This window comes from Arvicanthis niloticus, chromosome 25, assembly GCF_011762505.2.
Source record: "Arvicanthis niloticus isolate mArvNil1 chromosome 25, mArvNil1.pat.X, whole genome shotgun sequence".
NCBI lineage: Eukaryota > Metazoa > Chordata > Mammalia > Rodentia > Muridae > Arvicanthis > Arvicanthis niloticus.
This window is the reverse complement of record NC_133433.1, coordinates 24,758,090-24,784,300: the sequence shown is the minus strand read 5'-3', so window position 1 is coordinate 24,784,300 and position 26,211 is coordinate 24,758,090. Positions and strand designations below refer to the sequence as shown.

At 37.2% G+C, this 26,211-nt stretch overlaps 1 non-coding gene across 1 annotated transcript; it reads right to left on the bottom strand.

Annotated features, from left to right (window-relative positions):
- Nucleotides 1–5,358: 5,358 nt before the first annotated feature.
- LOC143438673 (U6 spliceosomal RNA) lies at nt 5,359–5,466 on the bottom strand. Its single transcript, XR_013107378.1, has one exon. It is a non-coding gene; the product is annotated as a U6 spliceosomal RNA (small nuclear RNA).
- Nucleotides 5,467–26,211: the final 20,745 nt, after the last annotated feature.

Genomic DNA, 26,211 nt, shown 5'->3' with positions numbered 1-26,211 from the left:
TATTTTCCCTCTGTTGGTTGGGATCGGCTCTTCAAGTGACTCAAAAATCTTTACATCAATGAATATGTTTGGAAAAGGGCATAGATGTGTTCTAGAATTAATCTAGGGGCTACAAGTAAATTTAATAAAGCAGGCAAATTTGTAAATATGAACTCTGCCTGTGGTAGTAAGAGGCATATCTCAGCATTAATGAGAGTGCAGTTGACTTCTTTACAGAGATTTTTAACAATACTATAGCTGGGCTCCTGATTCACAACCCAGAAATGAAGTTAGAAATGAATTAGTATGAAGCAAAGTTTGGCTTTATTTTATTTTTTAAAGTGCTGATAAATGATTATCAATTAAACAGGTAATATAGTTTTGATATTAATAACAAAGAACATGAATGGCAAAGAGGAGATGATACTATATTTTTCTATATTTTTACCAGGTGGGACAACTAAACACATGAACTTAAAATACAGAATCATGTGACTACTACATACTGAAAAAGAAATTCTCTTTATTCATGAGTATACATGGTGATAATTACCTAGTTTATAATTGCAAACACAGAAGCTTCAACTCTGTGAACCACAACTTTCAAATGGATTACTATCTTTTTTCATTTTTTTGTAAATTTTTTATTAAATATCTTATTTACATTTCAAATGTTATCCCTTTCCCCATTTCCCATCCCAGAAATCCCCTATCCTACCCCTCTCCTCCTGCTTCTATGAGGATGTGCCCCCACCCACCCACTCCTACCTCCTTGCTCTCGAACTCCCACACATTGGAGCATCCAGCCTTCACAGGACCAAGGACTTTCTCTTCCACCTATGCACAATGCCATCCTTTACTACATACAGAGCCCCTCCTTCAGTTTCTGTCCCACACTTTGTCTCCATATTTGCTCCCATGAGTATTTTGTTACTCCTTCTAAGAAGGACCAACGCACCCACACTTTGGTCTTCCTTCTTCATGAACTACATGTGGTATGTGAGTTGTATCTTAGGTATTGTGAGCTTTTAGGCTAATACGCACTTATCAGTGAGTGCATATCATGTGTGTTCTTTTATGATTAGGTTACCTCACACAGGATGATATTTTCTAGTTCCACCCATTTTCATAAGAATTTCATGAATTCATTATATTTAATAGCGAAGTAGTACTCCATTGTGTAAATATACCACATTTTCTGTATTCATTCCTCTGATAAAGAACATTTGAGTCCTTTCCAGCTTCTGCCTATTATAAATAAGGCTACTATGAACATAGTGGAGCACCTGTTCTTGTTATATGTTAGAGCATCTTTTGGGTATATGCCAGGAGTGGTATAACTGGCTTCTCAAATAATGCTATGTCCAATTTTCTGAAGAACTGCCAGACTGAATTCCACAGTGGTTGTATCAGCTTGTAATGCCACCAAAAATGGAGGAGTGTTCCTCTTTCTCTACATCCTTGCCAGCATCTGCTGTCACCTGAGTTTTTGATCTTAGCCATTCTGACTGGTGTGAGGTGGAATATCAGGGTCATTTGATTTACATTTCCCTGATGACTAAGGATATTGAACATTTCTTTAGGTGTTTCTCAGCTGTTTGAGTTTCCTCAGTTAAAAATTCTTTGTTTGGCTCTGTACGCCATTTTTAATAGGGGTACTTGGTTGTCTAGAGTCTAATGTCTTGAGTTCTTTGCATATATAGGATATTAGCCCTCTATCAGATGTAGGATTGGTAAAATCTTTTTCCAATCTGTTGGTTGCCGCTTTGTCCTATTGATGGTGTCCTTTGCCTTACAGAAACTTTGCAATTTTATGAGGTCCCACTTGTCAATTCTTGATCTTAGAGCATAAGCCATTGGTGTTCTGTTCAGGAACTTTTCCCCTGTGCCTAGGTATTTGAGTGTCTTCCCCACCTTCTCTTCTAATAGTTTCAGTATATCTGGTTTTATGTGAAGGTCTTTTATCCACTTGGATTTGAGCTTTGTACAAGGAGATAAGAATGGATTGATTTGCATCCTTCTACAAGTTGACCTCCAGTTGAACTAGCACCATTTGTTGAAAATACTGTCCTTTTTCCACTGGATGGTTTTAGCTTCTTTGTCAAGGATCAAGTGACCATAGGTATCTGGGTTCATTTCTGGGTCTTCAATTCTATTCCATTGATCTTCTTGCCTGTCTCTGTACCAATACCATGAAGTTTTTATCACTACTGCTCTATAGTACAGTTTGAGATCAGGGATGGTGATTCCCCCAGAGGTACTTTTATTGTTGAGAATAGTTTTTGCTATCCTGGCTGTTTTGTTATTCCAAATGAATTTGCAAATTGCTCTTTCTATCTCTATGAAGAATTGAGTTGGAATTTTGATGGAGATTGCATTGTATCTGTAGACTGCTTTTGGCAAGGTGGCCATTTTTACTATGTTAATCCTGCCAGTCCATGAACATGGGAGATCTTTCCATCTTCTGAGATCTTTGATTTCTTTTTTCCAGAGACTTGAAGCTCTTGTCATACCGATCTTTCACTTGCTTGGTTAGATTCACACCAAGGTATTTTATATTATTTGTGACTATTGTGAAGGGTGTCATTTCCTTAATTTCTTTCTCAGCATGTTCATCCTTCGAGTAGAGGAAGGCTACTGATTTGTTTGAGTTAATTTTATATCCAGCCACTTTGCTGAAGTTGGTCATCAGGTTTAGGAGTTCTCTGGTGGAAGTTTTAGGGTCACTTAAATATACTATCATGTCATCTGCAAATAGTGAAATTTTGACTTCTTCCTTTCCTATTTGTATCCCTTTGATTTCCTTTTGTTGTCTAATTGCTCTGGCTAGGACTTCCAGTACTATATTGAATAGGTAAGGAGAGAGTGGGCAGCCTTGTCTAGTTCCTGATTTTAGTGGGATTGCTTCAAGTTTCTCTCCATTTAGTTTGATGATGGCTACTGGCTTGTTGTATATTGCTTTTACTATGTTTAGGTATGGGCCTTGATTTCTTGATCTCTCCAGGACTTTTACCATGAAGGGGTGTTGAATTGTTTCAAATGCATTCTCAGCATCTAGTGAGATGATCATGTGGTTTTTCCTTTGGATTTGTTTATATAGTGTATTATGTTGATGGATTTCTGTATATTGAACCATCCCTGCATTCCTGGGATAAAGCCTATTTGATCATGGTGGATGATTGTGTTGATATGTTTTTGGATTCATTTTGCAAAAATTTTATTGAGTAATTTTGTATCAATATACATAAGGGAGATTGGTCTGAAGTTCTCTTTCTTTGTTGTGTCTTTGTGTGGTTCAGTTAACAGCATAATTGTGGCTTCAAAGAACAAATTGGGTAGTGTTTCTTCTGTTTCTATTCTGTAGAATAGTTTGAAGAGAATTGGTATTAGGTCTTTCTTGAAAGTCTGATAGAATTCTGCACTAAAATTATCTGGTCCTGTTTTTTTGTTTTGTTTTGTTTTTGTTTGTCTTTTGTTTGGTTTTTTTTGTGGGGAGACTATTAAGAACTGCTGCTATTTCTTTGGGGGTAATGGGACTGTTTAGATGGTTTTTCTGCTCCTGATTTAACTTTGGTAACTGGTATCTGACTAGAAAATTGTCCATTTCATCCAGATTTTTCCAGTTTTGTTGATTATAGGCTTTTATAGTAGAATCTGATGATTTTTTTAATTTCCTCAGTTACTGTTACGTCTCCCTTTTCAGTTGTGATTTTATTAATTTGGATACTATCTCTGCAGCCTCTGGTTAATCTGGCTAAGGGTTTATTTATCTTGTTGAGTTTCTCAAAGAACCAGCTCCTGATTTTGTTGATTTTTTGTATAGTTCTTTTTGTTTCTACTTGGATGATTTCAGCCCTGAGTTTGATTATTTCCTGCTGTCTACTCCTCTTGGGTGTATTTGCTTCTTGTTGTTCTAAAGCTTTTAGGTGTGCTGTCAAGTTGCTAGTGTGTGCTCTTTCCATTTTCTTTTTGTAGACACAGAGTTATGAGTTTTCCCCTTAGCACTGTTTTCATTGTGTTCCATAAGTTCTGGCATGAAGACCCTTTATTTTCATTAAATTCTAAAAAGTCTTTAATTTATCTCTTTATTTCTTCCTTGACCAATCTTTTTTTTTTTTTTTTTTATCTGTTGAGGCCTGTTTTGTGACCAATTATATGGTCTGTTTTGGAGAAGATACCATAAGATGCTGAGGAAAAGGGTTTTTTGTGGGGGGGGTTTGGGGGGTTTTTTTGGTTTTGGGGGGGTTTTTTGTTTTTTTTTGTTTTTGGTTTTTTTTGTTTGTTTGTTTGTTTTTTGGTTTTAGGATGAAATGTTCTTTAGATATCTGTTAAATTCATTTGGTTCATAACTTTTGTTAGTTTCACTGTGTCTCTATAGTTTCTGTTTCCATGATCTGTCCATTGCTGAAAATGGGGTGTTGAAGTCCCCCACTTATTGTGTGAGGTGCTATGTGTGCTTTGAGGTTTAGTAAAGTTTCTTTTATGAATGTGGGTGCCCTTGCATTTGGAGCATAGATGTTCAAAATTGAGAGTTCATCTTGGTAGATTTTTTTGACAAGTATGAAGTGTCCTTCCTTATCTTTTTTTGATAACTTTGGTTGGAAATCAATTTTATTCTATATTAGAATGGATACTCCAGCTTGTTTCTTGGAAACATTTGCTTGGAAAATTGTTTTCCAGCCTTTTACTTTGAGGTAGTGTCTGTCTTTGTCACTGAAGTGTGTTTCCTGTATGCAGCAAAATGCTGGGTCCTGTTTATATATACAGTCTGTTATTCTATTCTATGTCTTTCTTTTTGGGGAATTGAGTCCATTGATGTTAAGAGATATTAAGGAAAAATGATTGTTGCTTCCTGTTATCTTTGTTATTATAGGTGGAATTATGTTTGTGTAGCTATCTTCTTTTGGGTTTGTTGGAAGATTACTTTCTTGCTTTTTCTGGGTTTTAGTTTCCATCCTTGTGTTGGAGTTCTCCATCTATTATCCTTTGTAGTGCTGGATTTGTGGGAAGATATTGTATAAATTTGGTTTTGTCATGGAATATCTTGGTTTCTCCATCAATAGTGATTGAGAATTTTGCTGAGTATTGTAATCTGGGCTGGCATTTGTGTTCTCTTAGGGTCTGTATGATATCAGTCCAGGATCTTCTGGCTTTTATTGTTCCTGGTGAGAACTCTGGTATAATTCTGATAGATCTGCCTTCATATGTTACTTGTCCTTTGTCCCTTACTGCTTTTAATATTTTTCTTTGTTTTGTGCATTTGATGTTTTGATTATTATGTGACAGGAGGAATTTCTTTTCTGGTCTAGTCTATTTGGAGTTCTGTAGGCTTCTTGTATGTTTTGGGCAAGTCTTTCTTTAAGTTAGGGAAGTTTTCTTAAAAATTTCGAACACTTCGCGAATTTGTGTGCCATCCTTTCACAGGGGCACAGCTAATCTTCTCTGTATTGTTTTCAATTTTAGTATATGTGCTGCCGAAGTGAGCACAAATAAATTACTTTCAAAGGGAATTTTCTAAAATTGGTCTCATGATGTATTCCAAAAGCCTCTACACATTATTTTTTCATTGAAGACACAAAGCTGTTCAAAGCTTCCTTCCCATCTAGCATCCCTGGTTGCAGGTATGTTCCAGTGAGTTATGAAAACTTTACCAATAATGTAACTTAAAACTGTACCTGCATATGACCCAATATCGATTACCTTGGTTGCATTAAGGAAAAAAGCTTCCTAAATCTTGATGCCTGACCCTTATAATCAACACTAGAAAGTTAATGTAGAGAACAATTCTTGGTATAAATATAAAAAAGTCCTACTAGCATACATTTAAAAAACATGGCCATGCTTACAATAAATGGACATGTGTCTGATTAGATGTATTGTATTACTTAACGTAAGAGTTGTCTCTGTTAGAAATCTTCTTGACAGATATTGGCTATAAAATATATGTAAAATTTTACATGCACTTGATTTTTACATTTTATGATGTAAATGTTGGAGAGATTGTTCAACAGATAAACACACTGGCTGCTTTTCCAGATAATCCCAGGTTCAGGGGTGAGCTTCAGTGTCTCCATGGATGTTAAGTATGCACATGGTATAATAACATACATGAAGGCAAAACACCCATGAACATAAAAAAGTTAAATTTAAAAGTTAAAATAGCTATGTACTTAAAATAATTTGACACAATTGATACTTGGAAATAGTGGATTTGATTCCATTAAAATCAGAAACATATGTGTGATGTCTACCTCCACTACTGGGAAATATTTGACACATAACTGGTACCCAAAATAATCAAAACATACAAATAAATAAGATGCATAACAATGGAGAAAAATGAAGAAAATGATCAATATTTGTAGATAATATGATTATGTGGAAAATACTTAAAGAACTATGAAACAACATTTAAATCAGATAGTAAAAGATTGGCAACTCACTTGAAATTAATAAATGAAGGGTATAAGCAATCAATGGACAGAAGAAATCCCAAATGGTCCATCATTATACAAGATGATTGACCTCACCAGTAACTGGGAAAATTAAAATGAAGCAGCCATCCATGCTGCTAACTGTTGTCCCAGTGCTCAAGAAGCTAAGGAAAGAAGAGTTTAAGCCAGCCTGAGCTACAAAATGATCCATTGTCTCCAGAGTGAAAAACAAGGAGTAATGAACTATTCCCTACAGTGATCAAGACACATCTTTATATCAGTCTTGATGGCCCTCTGGGACCAGTGTGCTCCCCGTTATATGCTCAATCAGATGCCATAGGATAGACCCTGTGTGTGTGTGTGTGGTAGAAGAATCTTCAGGAAAAGGCTTTCTCTAAATGTACAAAGCAATGGTTGCCCATTGTGAGTTCTCAGTGCTCCGACCTGGGCTTTCCATAAGAAACCCTTCCCACATTCCTGTTAAGACCTCTACCCTGTGTAAACTTACCAATAATAAATGAGGTACACTTTCACATAGACATCATTTCTATACACACACTACATTCATATGACTTCTCTGAGTGAGGTTCTCTTGCATTGTCAAAGGAATTTCAGTGATAAATATCTCCCCATAGTTACAACATAGGATTCTCTCCTGGCTGCACACACTAATGTGCTGTGAAATGGGCTCTCATACAGAAAGACTTTCTGTGTTCATTATAGACATAGGATTTCTCTTCAGTATATATTCTCTGGTGAATCACCAAAGACAATTGGACCTGAATCCCAGACTGACAGGACTTTTCACTTGTATAAGTTCTCTGATGACTTTGACACATTTTTATTCAGAAGAACTTCTCATATTCTCCATACTCACAGAGTTCTCATGTGTATGCATGGTTTGATGTCGGTTTAAATATTTCATTGTACAAAAAGTTTCCCATAATCCTTAAATGCAAAAGGTTCTTTTCCCGTATGAGTTCTAAGGTGTTGGGTAAAGATATCTTGACACAAAATGCTTTGCTACATTCACAACATTCAGAATATTTCTCCCTGGTGTGATTTCTCTGGTGAATTGTGAGGGCAGCTTTTTCACAAAAGGTATTTCCACATTTAATACATCCATAGAGTCTCTCCCATTTGCATTCTGTGATGTAGAATGAATTGTGACTTCCAGCCAAAATACTTCTCATCTTGATGACATTCAAAGAGCTTCTCATCTGTGTGAGTACTCTGATTTGTAATGAGATATGACCAGGCTAAAAGATCTTTGCACATTCAACACATTCATAAGGCCTCTCCTTTGTCTGTATTCCCAGATGTTGAAAATGTTTGATTTTCTGATTTTCCACATTCATGTCATACAAAAATTTCAGTCTTTTTAGACCGAGTAAAGTCTGTTTCTTCATGAATGTCTTTCCCTTATCTATTATAATTAACAATTTGATTCAATATGTGAATCTTCTAATGCTGGGGGAAAAATGTAGTTATTCAGCATGGGATCATGACCCCCAACTGAACGTGGCAGACATAGGAATCTTGAGCATCCATGGACTAAGGATTACTCTTCTCTCACCCAGAGCTCTTCTCCTTTTTCAACAGATAATCATGTCTGGTTTGGTCACACAGTAACCTACAGATGCCAGATTACTGTAGGTCCACCCACAGTATCTTTGAACATGGTCCTCTGGGTGCCACTCTTGTTGGATGAAATCCACAGGCACATCCTCAAACTATAGGGATCTCTTCCTGCAACTTTAGTGAATGTTTAAGTCAAGAATAACATTTAAAAGGGAGACATAACAACAGAAACTGAGGAAATTAAAAATGTCATCAGATCCTACTACAAAGGCCTATACTCAACAAAATTAGATAATCTGGATGGAATGGACAATTTTCTAGACAGATACCTGGTACCAAAGTTAAACAAGGAACAGAGAAACCATCTAAACAGTCCCATAACCCCTAAAGAAATAGAAACAGTCATTAAAAGTCTCCCCACCAAAAAAAGTCCGGGATCAGATGGATTTAGTGCAGAATTCTATCAGACCTTCAAGGAAGACCTAATACCAATTCTCTTCAAACTATTCCACAGAATAGAAACAGAAAAAGCACTACCTAATTTGTTCTATGAAGCTACAATCACACTAATACCTAAACCTCACAAAGACCCAACAAAGAGAACTACAGACCAATCTCACTTATGAATATTGATGCAAAAACACTCAATAACATTCTTGCAAACTGAATCCAAGAACATATCAACACAATCATCCACCATGATCAAGTAGGCTTTATCCCAGGAATGCAGGGATGGTTCAATATTCAGAAATCCATCAACATAATACAGTACATAAACAAACCCAAAGGAAAAACCACATGATCATTGCACTAAATGCTGAGAAAGCATTTGACAAAATTCAACATCCCTTCATGTTAAAAGTCTTGGAGAGATCGGGAATTCAAGGCCCATACCTAAACATACTAAAAAGCAATATACAGCAAGCCAGTAGCCAACATCAAACTAAATGGAGAGAAACTTGAAGCAATCCCACTAAGATCAGGAACTAGACAAGGCTGCCCACTCTCACCCTACCTATTCAATATAGACTGGAAGTCCTAGCTAGAGCAATTAGACAACAAAAGGAAGTCAAAGGGATACAAATAGGAAAAGACGAAGTCAAAATTTCACTATTTGAGGATGACATGATAGTATACTTAAGTGACCCTAAAACTTCCACCAGAGAACTCCTAAACCTGATGACCAACTTCAGCAAAGTGGTTGGATATAAAATTAACTCAAACAAATCAGTAGCCTTCCTCTACTCAAAGGATAAACAGGCTGAAAAAGAAATTAAGGAAATGACACCCTTCACAATAGTTACAAATAATATAAAATATCTTGGAGTGAATCTGACCAAGCAAGTGAAAGATCTGTATGACAAGAACTTCAAGTGTCTGAAGAAAGAAATTGAAGGAGATCTCAGAAGATGGAAAGATCTCCCATGCCCCTAAATTGGCAGGATTAACTTAGTAAGAATGGTCATTGTGCCAAAAGCAATCTACAGGTTCAATGCAATCCCTATCAAAATTCCAAACCAATTCTTCATAGAGATAGAAAGAGCAATTTGCAAATTCATTTGAAATAACAAAAACCTAGAAAAACAAGAACCATTCTTAACAATAAAAGAACCTCCGGGGGAATCACCATCCCTGATCTCAAGCTGTACTACAGAGCAGTAGTGATAAAAACTGCTTGGTATTGGTACAGAGACAGGCAGAAAGATCAATGGAATAGAACTGAAGATCCAGAAATGAACCCACACACCTATAGTCACTTGGTCTTTGACAAAGGAGCTAAAACCATCCAGTGGAAAAAGGACAGCATTTTCAACAAATGGTGCTGGCTCAATTGGAGGTCAGCATGTAAAGGAATGCAAATTGATCCATTCTTATCTCCTTGTACAAAGCTCAAGTTCCAGAAGATAAAGGACCTTCACATAAAATCAGATACACTGAAACTAATAGAAGAGAAGGTGGGGAAGACCCTAGAATACCTAGGCACAGGGGAAAAGTTCCTGAACAGAACACCAATGGCTTATGGTCTAAGATCAAGAATTGACAAATGGGACCTCATAAAATTGCAAAGTTTCTGTAAGGCAAAGGACACCATCAATAGGACAAAGCGGCAACCAACAGATTGGGAAAAGATCCTTACCAATCCTACATCCAATAGAGGGCTAATATCCTATATATGCTCAGTTTTCACCTATGAAATGCTCACCCAGCATAAGAAGAGGAGGAGAAGAAGGAAAGGAGAAGCTAGGTGATGAGAGAGAGAAAGAGGGGGGAGACAGGGAGGCAGACGTTCACATATCTCCTCCAGTCAAAGAGTTGCTATATCTAGGTTGGGTATTGGGTTACACTCCTGATTGAGCATTACCAAACTTATAAAGCCGTTGATTAACATTTTTTAAAAAACGTATAAGCACAAAAAGGAAAAGGGGGCATGGGATAGGGGCTTTCTAAGGGGGGGAATGGAGAAAGGGGATGGCATCTGAAGGGTTTTGAGAATTGTATATTGCAGAATACACAGCCTCAGTCTATCTACTCATCAAGTGAGCTGAGCAGACCTGCTCAAACCTCTCATGTCCTGGAATTGCAGTTGGATGCAGTGAAGACACAGACGTCAGAAGCTTATCAATTTACTCTTCTCCCTGCCCCTCTTGTAATATCTCAACACCAATAATCAGCTTGAAGAAGTTAATGAAGAGTCAGCACCCCTATTCCTTGAGCTTGGGGACTGAGGTGGTTAATATTGGGATGTCTTTCTAGGGGAAAGTAGTGGTTTTGTTGGACTACAGAGGATTAGCTAGGATTTATTGCATAGCCATAATCTATTGGTAGAAATATGTGTAATTGTTATTAAAATGAAGTTATAATTCCTTAAATGGTACAAAATTTACTTTGATTTCAAATTTAAGGTTTTCATTGGTATGAATTTCTTATTGATATAAAAGTGAGATTAATATTGTTACTCTCATAGGCATTGTGCCTATATGACACATTTAGGAATACAAGGCTTAGACCCAGTCCTTCTTTAACTTTTTAAAATGATTTGAGATGGTTAGCCTGTGAGTTAAGGGCCTATGGCAAATTCATGGCTCTGAGTTTATTATTAGGGTGTTTTCTATATTTTATTTAGCTGAGAGGAGTTAACAAACAATAGTCCAGATTGCCTTACATGGATAGTTGGTTTTCAAAACATCAGAAGTCCACAGAATTGACATTACAAACATTTCTGTATTAATGTCCATTTTGATTAGAGACCTGTCTGCTCCTGACGGCTTTCTGTCTTGGATTCTAAGAAGAAATTGAGCATCTTTGGAGTCACTCCAGTTGTGATGAGACAGCCACTAGGCAAGAATTGCCTCTTTTCATCTACAGACAAATCACTGTCCAGAAAAGGACACACTTGTAGAATAGTCAACTGATTATATCTGCCAGACAGAGTAATCAGCTCTTAATATTTCTGCATCACTCCATCTGTCAGATGATCCTGGGCCAGAAGGCTGAAGATAGAATGCTCCAATGTTTTGTAGTATAGGGACTGTCCAGGTGCTCAGCGGTCTATATAAATTGGCTAAGTTTTAGAAGCTATGCTTTGTGCTTCCCATAATTTCAGTTAACTCAGTCATTCTGGATTTCTGACAGGGTTGAAGAATTATAGTCCCATAGCCAATCCCGGCTATTTACTTTGAGAGAAAATGTTCGAGAGGATGGTTTTCAGCTGACATTCATTCTAAAGCCAAGAAAAAAAGCCAGGTTCAGAATTAACTCTTTTAGTTACGAGGGACAACAGAGGTTCTGTTTAGTCAACAAAATGATGGACTGGGTATTAGGTCTATCTTTTATCTTACTGACACAAATTGGTATAGTTATGCTCTAATTGTATTCTAAGAGAAAAGTTTTTTTAACAGGAAAGGTGATATGTAGGAGGAGCTAAGGTGGGAGGAGTAAGGAGAGGAAGATAAGGAGTAAGGAGAGGAGGAGGACAGGAGGAGCTAGGTGACAAGAGTGGAGGACATGGAAGTGGATGTTTGCATGTCCCCGACAGTCAAAGATCGTTGATATATCTAGGTTGGGTGTTGGGGTACACTTCTGATTGATATTGAGCATTACCAAACTTATAAAGCCCTTGATTAACATTAAAAAAATAGTATAAAAGCAAAAAGGAGAAGTGGAGATGGGATAGGGGTTTTCTAGGGAGGGGAAATGGGGAAAGGGATGGCATCTGAAATGTAAATAAAATATCCAATAAAGATTTTCACATAAAAAGAATAACATTTAAATGATTGTAAATGTTACAAATATTTAGTAAATTGTCAGGGTATCATATAAGTATGAGAAGTCAACAACTATCAGGAAAAAAGCCTATAATTCAATGATATCAGCTAATCTAACAAAAGAAAAGATTCAATACAATTGCTTTATCAACAGCAAACTCAAGGAATACCCTACTGTGAATTGTAAGACTCCTTATGAAAATAGTCCAAAGCACAACTAAAAGAATAAAAGAGAAAAAATGAGTGAATTAATGAATGAAGGAATGAAAAGACTACCATGGGTTTGAGTATGAGAAACTGCACTGAAAATGTATTTCTGTAGAAATTGAAAAATGCAAAAAAAAAGAAGAAATTGAAAATGCAATGTAGTATTAGCAAATTACTAATAAATTTCTTTATCAATATAAACTTATTCAGAAGTTCTCATGACAATACAAATGAGCAAAATTATCAATATTAATGGAAATGATGAAAAAGGAAAGTAGTGAAAGAAAACTAACAAAGACAGATTTAAGTTACAGGCTAGAAGTACAGGAATAGAACACTCATGGGAATTTCATACTGATGAAGGTCTACCACCCATTGGTAGGACATAATTTAGTTAACCAGTAGAAGAGACTAGAACAACTGGATATATGGTCAAACATTTAGAACTGAATCTAATTTCACACTTTTTGTCCTGAAAAAATTCTTGAAGAAAATTAACAATTGTTAAAATAATAATAATAATAATTCAGAGGGTAGTGAGTTTGCTCAGCAAGTAAAAGCATTTATTACCAAGCCTGACAACCTTAGTTCAGTCTCCAGGATTCACATATTAAGAGGAAATAACAGATTTCTATACATTGTCCTCTGACCAACACACACACACACACACACACACACACACACCAAGGCATACATGTAACCTCCCCAAAAGACATGTAAATTTTAAAATTCTAAAGGAATGTGTTGATTGAAATACTAGGAAAATATCATAAGTGAATTGTGTTCTTAGTTTTCTTGTTTGGTTTTTTGATAACTGTATAGTTGGAAATGCCTGCAAATGTAATGAAAAAACTAGAAAACATAAAATCAAAAGAGATTAAGTCAACTTCATAAATTTTAAATCGTTACCATGATGACATTATCAGAAAGTCTATGAATATAAATGGAGGCACATATTATATGTGATATAACAATTGAAATTTTATGACAAGAAGAAAAATCCTAGAAATCCAAAAGAAAACTAAATTCTTGAGGACACTAGTGATAACCATAAAGTTTGTACAGAGGGCTTTGATAATGGTATAGAAATCAGATGTTCTCACACTTTTCTAGTAAACATGGAACTTGCAAGAATAGCTATTTGATTCTAAAATTATCATTGACTCTGAAGTTTTACTTCTGGAATTTTTTTACATGTGTGTAAAGTTATTTAGTAAATAATTATTTGTGACAGAAAAACTTTGAAAATTACCTAAATACCCAATAGCAGAGGCTTACTGAAATCATCTTTTTATAGCTAAGTTCTTCTATTAGGTAACTGAATAAGTGACATGGTTATATATATATTATAAGGTAGATTTCCCCTTGTTATACTGTTAAGTGAAACGCAAATGCAAAGTAAAGCAAACGCATTTATAAATGATTTTAAAGCACAGAGAGTCTCTAGATGACATAAAAGAATGTGATAACTGAGTCTCTGTAGAGATGGGCTGGGGGCAGCTGGGAGGATGAGGAGACTTTCTTTTCATGTGAATTTTTTATATTTATATCTGAACATGTTGGTAAGAGTGTTGCCATTAAAAAAAAAAAACAATTTATCTCAGTGGTAAGAAACCAGTTGTTATGGCAACCACTTCTTGCTCATCCAACTGGAAAACAGCTTTAAAAATTCATTTAAACCATCAGAGATAAAATTAAACCTTTCATGAGATGAATTTTATGTAAATTTATACTGATTTTTGCTTTTTGTATCTAGTTTTTAAAAATTCTTCTACCAAAAGCACAAAGAGATATTTAGAAAATAAAGATGCCTCTACTATCTATATTATAGCATTATTCCTTGGCAATTAACTTAATCAAATGATTTTAAAAACTCTGTGTGTGTGTGTGTGTGTGGTGTACACATTTGGACAGAAACATGCCCCAGTGCTATGTGAAGCTTGAAAGGCATACCCTCCATTTTTAGGCCTCACTTTCCCCTTTGTTTTGAGACAGGTCCTTGTTCACCCTGCACGTACTGGGGTAGCTGACCTATGTGCTTCAGGTATCCTGTCTCTACTTCTTGTCTCACTGGAGAAATGCTAAAATTACATGGGCTCTGAGACTCCAGTTCTTACACTTGGTGACCGTTGACCTACCTAATGGGTGATCCCTCCCCAAGCTTATAAATTAATAAAAAATACATTTTAGGAAACGACTCATGGTTTAATAAAATGTTTTTCCTGCTAATAATTACTTAGTCATAGCCAAAGTACCCACATGCACTATTTACAATATATATAAAAAGTAGCACAGTTCTCACAAACTGTGGATGCATCCAGATGACAAAATACACTTTCAAAGGGGGTTTGGAATTCAATTTATTCAAATAAGTAACTATCCTTAGGTGTTTATTAATCAGTCTTTTGAAATGGATCATGTAGTGTGTTCTATGAACAAATAAAAGAACCTGCTGCATTCCAACACAGTTTTAATTGATTCTTCATCTAATTTATAAAATTTGAAATGTTACATACTAAGTAAGCAACAGTTCAATATGCTGAGTCTTAGGGTTGAAAAGGTGACAAAGAACATAACACATGGTCGTTTTTTAAAACAAGACATGGGTCACAATTAACAACATCAATTAGAGGAGACAAACATCACGACTGACTCCTGAACACTTGCTCAGAGGTGACCTAGCAATTATGGTTCTTCACAGAACATCAAAATCTGACAGGGTTGGGTATAATGAGTTGGAAAACAAGGCCATTTCATCATGTTATTGAAGCACAGATAAAAAGCAAAGTTACTGTGTGAAGCACAGACCTACAGAACACCATGGTTTCTGTCAGTCTTATACAACCTAAATTTGGGAAGGGAAACCTCAACAAGAAAAGTCTGTGGGGCATTTGATGACTAACTGAAACAAGATGGCTCACAGCAGACTAAGCATGATGTCACTCTTAAGCAAGTAGTCTTCAGAAGTATAAGTAATCAGACAGAGCAAAGTATAGGGAAGCAAGCCAGTGTGAAGTGTTCCTCCAGGGACTCCTTCACTTTCTGCTTCTAGGTTTCTTTAGTCACTTAAAGATAGACCATTACCTGGAAGTGAAATATGAAATAAACCCTTTCCTTTCCAAACGTTGTTAGTCATTGTCCTTATTTATTTATTTATTTATTTATTTATTTATTGTCCAATTGACAAGAGGTAAGGTCATCTGAGAACAAAGACCCTCAATTGCAAAAACACCTACGTAAGAGTGGTCTATAGGCAAATCTTTTGGGGATTTTCTTGACTGATGATGTAGAAGTGTCCAGCCCACTGTGGTTAAGTTCTATCTCTGGCATGATGGTCCTGAGGTATATGAGAAAGTAAAGTGACCAGGCCATGAGTGGCAAGCCAGTAAAGAGCATTCCTCCATGGCTTCCACTTCAGTTCCTGACTCCAGGTTCTTTTCTTGAGTTAACTTTCCTTAGCAGTGGACAGGTAAGATGAAGTAAATCCTTGCCTCCCCATGCTGCTTTTGGTCATGGTGTTTGATCACAGCAATAGAAACCCTAAGACAGCCATGGTCATTATCACTACAGTATCAACCTAACTAGAAGAGAAGTCGGTTCCAGTTCCATGACATATTGCTATGACAAAGCTAGGCATGTTCATTTGGGAAGGATTGGGGAAATGTTGTAAAGTTGAGTTGCAAATGTCACTGAGTACTCAGTTTCATGAGCTACTGCAGAGACTTTGAAAATGGGATTGTTAGGAACAATGCAAACAATGGAGGCCAGAATGTGAAGCTTCAGAAGGAAGTAAAGACTCCACCAGAACCACTTGTACGAATCTGTGCTTTCCTCATAGCTGAAGCTAAGAATGTAGTTATTATAAACAAGAGTCCAGCATCACTGAAAGTGAAGCCATTGCTTTACCAGAACAACAGCTTGCACCTAGTATGGCTGAGTGCTACTTGTTAATAACTATAGGTTTTGACCCAGTCTTCTGTTCTTGACTGAAAGTAAAGATTTTTGAGATATCCAGGGCCAGAATCGTCCCTGCTTCCATATAACTTTACTGCCTTAAATCTGTCCCCAAATTATTGACCACCACTCTCTGTGTTGCCCCCTGATGCCCTTGATATGTGGCCTCCTCCATTTTAGGATAAGTGAGCCCAGTTTGCTAGAGTCTTAGTGATTTTAGATAGTGAACTTAAGCTGTTCATACCTGGTGATTTGTGTTTCAGTCTTTCAGTTCTTTCTTAAACACATATACCTAACTTTTCATTCATTCTATGCCACTGAAACTGTTCTGGTCATTGTAACCGGGGACTTGCCATGTCCAGGCCATCTCTGGGTCTCATGTTACTTAGCAGATGATGGTATTTGCTGCAGATAGCAGCCACGTGGTGACTCCTCCTCTCACCATCAGTCTTTGTTTGGAGCCTCCCACAAAGCTGTGGGCTGTGACTTCTGTGTGTGTTTACTCCCTTCTGTGATTCGAGAGGCATGCTTCTGGATGTCATTGATGCTAATGGTGTGAGCATGCATATTCATTCCAGCTTGAAATAGACTCACATACTCTTTTTTCCCCCCTGGTAGAATGTAACTGGGATTGTATGAATCCATTCGATAATCATTTCATTCAGCTAGAAAACATAAATTCAATTCAGGCAGATTTTCATCCTAAAATTTGAACTCATATATACAATTATTCCCTCAAAATCTCTGGCATTGCAATAAAAAGTTGACATTTCAGACTTGCCAGTTTCAAAATAACAGTCCTGATATCCTTAAATTTAAAATGGTGGGAATGTCTGAGCCCTCTCCAGCTCAGTGAGCAGCAGCTCTGTGTTTGATGTGGTTCTGGCCTAAAGCCTCCAGTCATCTCTGACACATCTCTGGGCTTCCTTGCTGTTTCACTCTGAACCTCTCAAATTTATCTTCAAAAACCACCCATAAGGAATTCACTTTCTAATCTCCTACTGTCCCTAGGTACACCTGGTTGTTGTCTGTTTTCTGGTTTTTAAAAATAACTTCTTTTCTGTTCTAGTTCTAATCCTGATTGCACGTTTTCTGGTTTCTACATATTAACCGCATTTGGCATTTTAAAACTCACAAGTCGCAAATGTCACTTTGCATAGACTCTGAAGGGCTTCCATTCTCAATTTAAGAAAGTCCATACAAGGACTGTGTGCCTGAACTGTTGAGAGAGAGAGAGAGAAAGAGAGAGAGAGAGAGAGAGAGAGAGAGAGAGAGAGAGAGAGAGAACATTAGCTCCAGGACTCAGAGTTTTCAAGGCTCAGACTTTGAAAGAGACTTTGATTATTAGATTATACATCAAACTCAATTTCATTGAGGCTAAAATATTTTACTTTTAAATATATCTGAGTATACATGTATATAAATATGTGCATGAGTACAGTTACCCATAGAAAAAAGAAGATCGCATAACTACCCCTGATAATAGAGTTACAGGAGATTGTGAGTAGCCTAGTATAGGTGCTGGACACTACCCTCTGGGCCTCTACAAGAGCAGTACATGCTCTTAATTGCTGAGCTATCTCTCCATTCTCAAAGACTAATTCCTTAGAATTCCCTATCAGTAAGCATGGCTTGAGATTTGTCATCTACATATTCTCCTTAGATGCTAAGTTTTACGGATGAGTAACAAGTGCTTCAGCAGCTCTAGGATGTATCAGAGCCCATGGCTGGCTAGTAGGGAAGTCACCTTTTTCCGGGATCCCATGAGTCTCACACCACACCTGCTGCCTTCCCTTGTTATGTCTCAGGCTCTGCCCTGAAGCAAAGCAGCAAATTATTATTAGAAGAACTTCCCAAGCATGCATGTCTCACAGCTGTTTGTTCTGGAACTTAATCTTATAGGGAAAGATGAAACCATTTAATCTAAAATACAGCCATTTCTTCATCAACAAGCAAGTGAGTAAGTATAAAAATAATAGAAAGTATCATAAACTGTTAGAGTCTCATGTACATTTTGATGTTATCTAATCCCAAGATAGGCCCTACTTTAGGGTTTGTTGGTCATGTAGCCCCTGTTGTAATGATACAGTTTGGGTGATGTAAACAGAGTTGTCAACAAGTTAAGAAAAAGACTCCGGTAAAACTTTATTTCTAAAATCATGCATCTCTCTAGATTGGTCTGTGGGCTACAGTTTATAAGCCATTGAAATAATCACGCAACTTGGTCATCCTGCAAAGTGAACATGAAGAATGAACAGTGACTCATTTCAGATAGGACAGGGAAGTCTTAGTATGTGACTTCCATCTCAGTACAGCATCCTCTTCACTCTCATAAGCATCCATGTCTAGAGACCAAATTAGATGGCCACTCTTTCCCTAAGTCCTTTGACTTATGTATTAATATTATGTATTAATAGAACCCAACAAACCACTCAAAATTGCATACATGTATAATTAAAACAAAATCACTGCTAATAATACTTGGAAGACTAAAATAGTGCTTACATTTTTGCTATCCTAACAGTAATCTCTTTTCTAAGGCTAAATAAATGATAGTGAATAATGGACTAAAAGGTTCAATATTGTACTGGTTGGTTTTTGTCTGCTTGACATATCTGAGAAAGAAAGATCTCAATTTAAGGAATTGCCTCCATTGGGTTAGTCTATGGTGATACCTTTGGGAGCATTAATTAGTGGCTAATGTAGAAGATCCCAGCTCCCTGGTGGGCAGTACCACCCGTAGTCATGTGGTTCTCAGTTGCATACAAAAGCAGTCTGAGCAAACCAGGGGGAGCAAATGTTCTTCTACAGTCTCTATTTCAGTTTTTGCTTCCCAGTTCCTGCCTTGAGTTCCTATCCTGATTCCCGCTGTAATGGACTGTGATCAGGAGTTGTAAGATGAAATAAATGCCTTCCTCCCTAAGTTGTTTTTAATGAATGTGTTCTATCACAACAATAGAAGCAAACTAGGAAAAATATAAGGTCGCCTTCAATATAAATATAATACAGCTGAATTCCAAGCAAAGTAACAAATAATGTTCAGGCAAGCTATCTTTGAAACGTAAGTAGCATTGACCATAGAAACAGAGGTCAAGCGTTTGTCTGAGTGTCTTACATTAGAAAATTGTCTGGGACACTCCAAGGTTTACTTCCTTCCATTAGATACTTTTCCTGAATTATCCACCAGTCTTGAAAGGCAAGGATGATCACAAACAGCAACTGTCAGAAGCTAATCATTGCTCTTGGGCTTAGAGGGAAGCAAAGGGTTTATGGCATTTCCAATTTCTACTGAGCACCAAATCAGGCCTGGTATACAATTTTAGATTTTTTTCCAGAGTCAAAAAGACAGAGAAAGGGAGCTGAGAGAAAGAAAGAGAGAAACTCATTGCTTAGTTCCCCTGAGCTAATAGTGAGTCTTCTATCACTATAGCACATACAAAGGAAATATTTGGTGCTCACAGTCTGGGTATTTCAGTCCATGATTGAATGCTCCTGCTTGGTGGGGGGTAAGGTAAAGTAGCACATCATGACAAGAAAGCATGGTGGAGCAAATGGGCAAGAAGGAAAGGAAGTTAAAAGGAAATTCAAGTCTACCCCAAAGGCATGTCCTCAATGATCCACATACCTCTTCCTAAGCTCACCATTTAAAAAGGTCCCACTGATTACAATGGTGAGATGCAGATGCGAGGAACCTCAAAAAAACACTGACAACCCAAACAACAGCATCACAATACCTATTCTATGGTTGCAATATGAAAGATTCCATCCTCACTAATGAAACATGAGGCATTGTGTAAGATAGCCAGTAGTAACATACCTATAGCACTTTTTCATACTTTGGAGAATTATAAGTTTAAATCACTTTGGCAAGTATGCTTAGATTTATGTTTATAAAGAAGATTATACTTGGGAAGCAATTTTACTCAGGTAGAGTCTTTTACTTTCATTAAGGAATATTTTGAGAAAGTTTGGGAACTGTTGCCAATAAAATGGCAAACCATTGTTTCCCAGTTTACTCCTCTAGCCACTTTGGCTTATCCTTCAAAGCTTGGGCCTGAGGCCTGGAACACATTCAGTTGTCATCGACCCAAATACAGTCTTATCTTTGGAGACATCTATCTATATGAGCAGTTTAAATTCTCGGGGGCTACAATTATTCATGGCTGTTTCTCTCAGTTCAAGGAGAAAAGCAGGAGCCACTGTACCTAGCTTAGAATCCTGCTTTTAATGATCACTCTGGCTGCTGTGATGGTAAGGGGCTGCTGAGAGCAAGGAGAACAATGAGTAGCAGAGCAGGCACTTCGGGTTTTGGAAAATAAACCAAAAAGTATGGACCGTGGCCAGTATTCAAAGCAATTACTGAATTAGTCAGTTTGTAGAATCAGTGTCCTTCAGAGGATCCAGATTGTTCTCTTAGTACCAAAAGGACATTTACAGGTTACAAGAATCCTAGAAGTGGCTACCAGTCCCAATCGGCAGACAATGCCATGATTGCTTGCTATGACTGCAAGACACATTGGTCTAAAAGATGAGTCATCTTAAAATGAAGGCTTTGGCTGGCAGGAAAGGCAAGAAGGATCTGGGAAAAATTTAGACAGTGGGAAAAGCATGATCAAAATATAGCATCTGACAAAAAAGCTTCAATGAAACTTTTTTAGAACAAAGTGAATTTGAACAAAGTTTAAAATTGCTAAATTCTATTTTAGACAGTAGGGAGTTGGTGTCATTCATCAAAACTGACAATACAGATAAAATTGGCAAGGCAAATTTTTGTGTCACACAAATGAACCATTGACAGTCCAAGACCCAGACATTTACCCATGTATAATAATGCTCATATGAACAAACTTTTACACCAGAAGTTAAATATGATTCATCCAATTCTCCAGATCACAGATACTACTAATAAATATGATACCAGTTAGGATTATAAAACACATCTCTCTAGAAACTCGCTATTCTAACTGCATAGAATTTCACTGAGATGAATAGAATTTGGATCTGGTGAATTTTGCTGTGTGACTTTTTTTTTACTTGCAAATTCTTTATAATGAAATTTTAATTAAAAATGAAAAAGAGATAACTGATTCTCAAGCTTGTAGAAATCGATCTTGGGTTTACCTTATACTTGTGCAGCACAATTTTCGAGGCTCTACCCCACAGACTTGGTACTCATCTGGGTACAGCACATATGGTCCAGATGACAGCAAAAGAAGCACATTATAGATAATCTTTGATAAACATCACCGGGGGGGAGGGTTATTTACCAAAAGTTGAAGGCAGTGTGCAGTCACATGGGCCAACACATTATTTTAGCAAGCAGAGAAATAAACAGTCAATAAGTTAAAACAGATCTAACTTCATCTTCTCCGTAACAGCATTTGTCCAACAAGTCTGTATGTTGCCCTTCCACATACCCGAATGTAACCATACTTCTCGGTCACAAAGTGCTGTCAACTGACAATGATAAAGTCAATGTCACACTAAATCAGCTCAAAGTGATCAGTTCAAGAAAACACCACAGGCCTGGTCACAGGAAGCCAGGAGGTCGTGGATGATTACTGCCATATCTGCTACATTAACCACAAAAGCTTTTATTTTATACCCAAAGTAAAAGAATGACTTTGGGCCCCATAAATAATACATTGAAGAGAGAAAAGTTGTTTGAAAGCTTTTTCTGGAGAATCCCTGCTAAGATAAAAGGCCCCATTCCATGTTTGTCTTGCTGGCAGAGGACAGAGCAAGCAGTGAGGCAGGGTGTAATTGACCCGTAAGTGTATACGAGAACTGAACTAAGGAGAATGTGGAATTGAAAGCCTTGCATAGAGAGAGTAATAAGCTATACATCCAACACATCTGCAATGCAAGTGATATGAAAATGGGTTTGATCTAGTATATTGATGTTTTGAATTTTATAAAATGCAACTTTTTAATTATGTGAATGGAAAGATGCAAAGTAAATTTGAAGTCAGTGCATCATCATCCCATCTCTCCTGGATTTTGTGTCAGCATGACATTAGCTAGGATCTGGGAAGAGGGAATCTTAAGAGAGAAAATGCATTCATAAGACTGGCCTATATGCAAGTGTGTAGGCATTTTCTTGATTGATGAATGCTGTAGGAGGGCCCAGTGCACTGGGGGCAGAGCCACCTCTGGGAAGGTGGCTTCAGGTTGTGAAAAAAAAAAAAAAAAAAAAAAAAAAAAAAAAACAAATTGAGGACTCCATGAGTGAAAAGACAGTAAATGGCACTCCTCCATGGCTTCTGCTTTAGTTCCTGTCTCCAGGTTCCTATCCTGGGTTCCTACCCTGACTTTCCTGGATGATGGACTATGATGTGGACAATTAAATAAAATAAACCCCTTCTTCTTCAAGTATCTTTTGGTCATGGTGTTTTATCACAGTAACAAAAAGTCTAAGATACTCCTAGACAAGCAAAGAAATACAATAACAAAGGAATACAAAACAGGTAGATACATGCAGTCCTCACAGGGAACACTAGGAAGCCAGTATGTTACAATACCAAGGCAAGACAGTAAAGTTTACAATAAATATTAATCCAGCCATCTAAAAGTCTTGCTGGTTCTGCTCTGCAGAGACACTGGTCTTCTTGTAGCAAATACAACTAATGTTTCAGCATCATCAATGAACCTGTAAGCATGCATTTAAAACAGTCTCTAAATAAAGGCCTATTACTAATTAGTAAAGAAAATAGAAATACTAGTATGATAAAAATCCTTTTAAGGAAGATTAGATTTAGATTAAGCAGCCAATTCTTAATTATCTGCAGGAATAAAAAACAAACAAAAAACAAAATAGTTAACACTTGACTTTGATACTTATATTAATTCTATAGTTGTATCTTACCACTTTTGTTCTTAGAAAAAAATACATCATGTAAGATTTTTGTTTCACTGTTTTATTCTGAATACATCTATATCCACAGTGCATAAGAATGGACCAAAGGAAAAATGTATCAAGATAAATATTACTGAGGAGTGTGTGTGTGTGTGTGTGTGTGTGTGTGTGTATGTGTGTGTGTGTTCGTATATGTGCATGCATACTGGAGGACATATCAGATGTCCTCCTCAATCATTCTTCTCATATACTGAGACAAGTTTTCTCACTTTACCTGTTAACAGAATCATCTAGACTGCTAGGAATCCTCTTGCCTCCACTGCCATTTAGATGTCCTACTTTGTATATGTGTCAGGATCTCATTGCGGTCCCTCACTGTGAAGCAAGCACTTTCCAGGCTGAGTCATCTCCAGCCCTTGTTCAGATTTAAATTTCATCACTTATCATCTGGAATCAATGCAGAACCTTAAAATTAAATATTGCCATGGTTAATCTTGACTATCACCTTGGCGTATTTCAGAATCACCATGGAACCAAACTCTGGGCACGTCTGTGTGGGATTTTTCAGATTAGGCTAATTAAGGAAAGAAAATCCACACCGAGTGTAGAGGACATCATTCCATGGCATGGGATCTAAGTCTGCCAAAAAGAAGAGAGGAAACTGCGAGGGACTGTTCATTTCCATCGCCTTCCCTCTCAGTTCTAACTGTGGATGCAAAGTGATCCTTTGCCTCAGGCCTCACTCTTTACGGCTTCTTCTTCAAGATGGACTCTACTGTGGAGCCATAAATGCCATATACCCCTCCTTCCTCCAGTTGATTTTGTTAAAAAAATTTTTATAGAAATGGGAAAAGCAACTAGTACCCAAAACTGGCACCAAGAAGTGGGGCCACTGTTACAATAAACCTGACCTTTGGCCTTTGAAACCCTTTTGCAGATAGAATGTGGAAAAGATTAGAGTTTAGAGTTAGACAAGCCCTTGAACACTGCAAGCAGAGCTTAAGGTACCTTCTATTGAAAGAACTGTTGACAGTAGAGGCTGAGCTTAAGAGTCTTCAGCTCATGATACTCTGACAAAGAATTAGGTTGAATTCTGGAGTGAGGCTGGATTTATAATGGACTAATGTGTTTACCAGAGGAAACTTCAAGACAGCGTAGCATGACTATGTAGTGATTACTGCTCCCTGCCTACTGCCCTTATCCAGGTCTACTGTGACAGAGAGCAAAAAGTAAAACAAACAAACAAAACAAAAACAAGAAAATTTGAAGATAATGGTGTGTGACCAATTACAAACATTATGAATACTTTTCATAAATGAAAATTTCAAATGTCAATGACATAACTGTCAATTTTAAACAAATATTGTGTATTGTTGATACACTGTCTCGTCAATGATGCTAGTCAATGATGCTTCAGAGCCATATGAATGTCAAGGCCTTCCTCAGTCAGGCACACCCTTTCTTTCTCTTTCTCTCTCTCTTCTTCTCCATATATGTATATAAGTATATATATGAATATATATATATACACACACACATATATATGAAAAGAGATATATATGTGTGTGAGTGCATGCATATATGTATGTATATGTGCCATGGCAGAGTCTATCACTATTTTGACACTATGAACAGATAAGATACTTTATTTAGTGGGAGAAATATTAGCACAACAATACCATTGTGGTATTTGGCATCTTTCTAACACCCTCACCTGCTCAGCTGTTTCTGAGCCCATGGTAAAGTGGATATCATGGGGCAGTTGAGAAAGGAAAGGACTGGGCAAAAACATTTAGCTCAGTGGAAAACTCTGGGTTTTTTTTTAAGGTCTATTTTTTTATTGGATATTTTATTTATTTACATTTCGGATGTCATCTCCTTTACCCATTTGCCTCCCCAAACCCCTATTCCATCCCCCTCCTTTTTTTTACTTTTATACCATTTTAATTACATGCAAGTATTAAGGTCAGTTCTAGGTTAAGGAACTAGCAATACATTAGATGTAAATAGTCAAAGAACAGGCAAGATGATAAACACAAATAGTCAAAGAACAAACAAGGCAATAAACAAAGGCCCGTGATCACTCCTGTGATCACTGTTTCTAAGGGAGTATCATGATGACCAAAATATCTGAGCCTACTTCCCTGTCCTAGCCCAAAGTCATTTTCATGCCTGAAACCTACTTCTTTGTTCTAGCCTAAGATTTAGATTGCTACCTGAAATTACTTCTTTGTTCTAGCCTAATGTCAGATTCGTGCCTGAAGCCCACTTCCTTGTCCTTGGCCAATGTCAGATTCCTGCCAAGCAGCCCCAAAAGCTCTCGACATTTCCCTCTTTTTTATTTTATAAACAAGACTGAGCCTGTCTTAGGTTGTTCTGACAAGAATGCTTTCTTTACCCATTGTGGAATATGCATTATCAAAAGCAATACTCAGCTGGGCAGTGGTGGCGCACGCCTTTTATCCCAGCACTTGGGAGGCAGAGGCAGGTGGATTTCTGAGTTCAAGGCCAGCCTGGTCTACAGAGTGAGTTCCAGGACAGCCAGGGCTACACGGAGAAACCCTGTCTTGAAAAACAAACAAACAAAAAACCAAAAAAACAAAACAAAACAACAACAAAACAAAAAAAGCAATGCTCTTCTATCTTAGGTTGGTAAGGCTCTGTGCAGAATCTTACCCATCCTTGGCTTGCCAGCCTGTTAAATCAATAACTCTGTCTGGGGTTTCAGTTTCAGTTTCAAGTCATATACTTAGACTGCCAACATGTTGATGTTATTAAAGACAAGCTTTAACACGATGGGCAGGAATAAAAGTATTCCCAGGACAAAAAGGGCTAGCTAGCATGATCAAGCTATACATGCCATTCTTGAAGCTTGACCAAAATAGAAATACTGACCTCAAGCCATGGATAATTTTATCAGCAGTATATGCAGCAT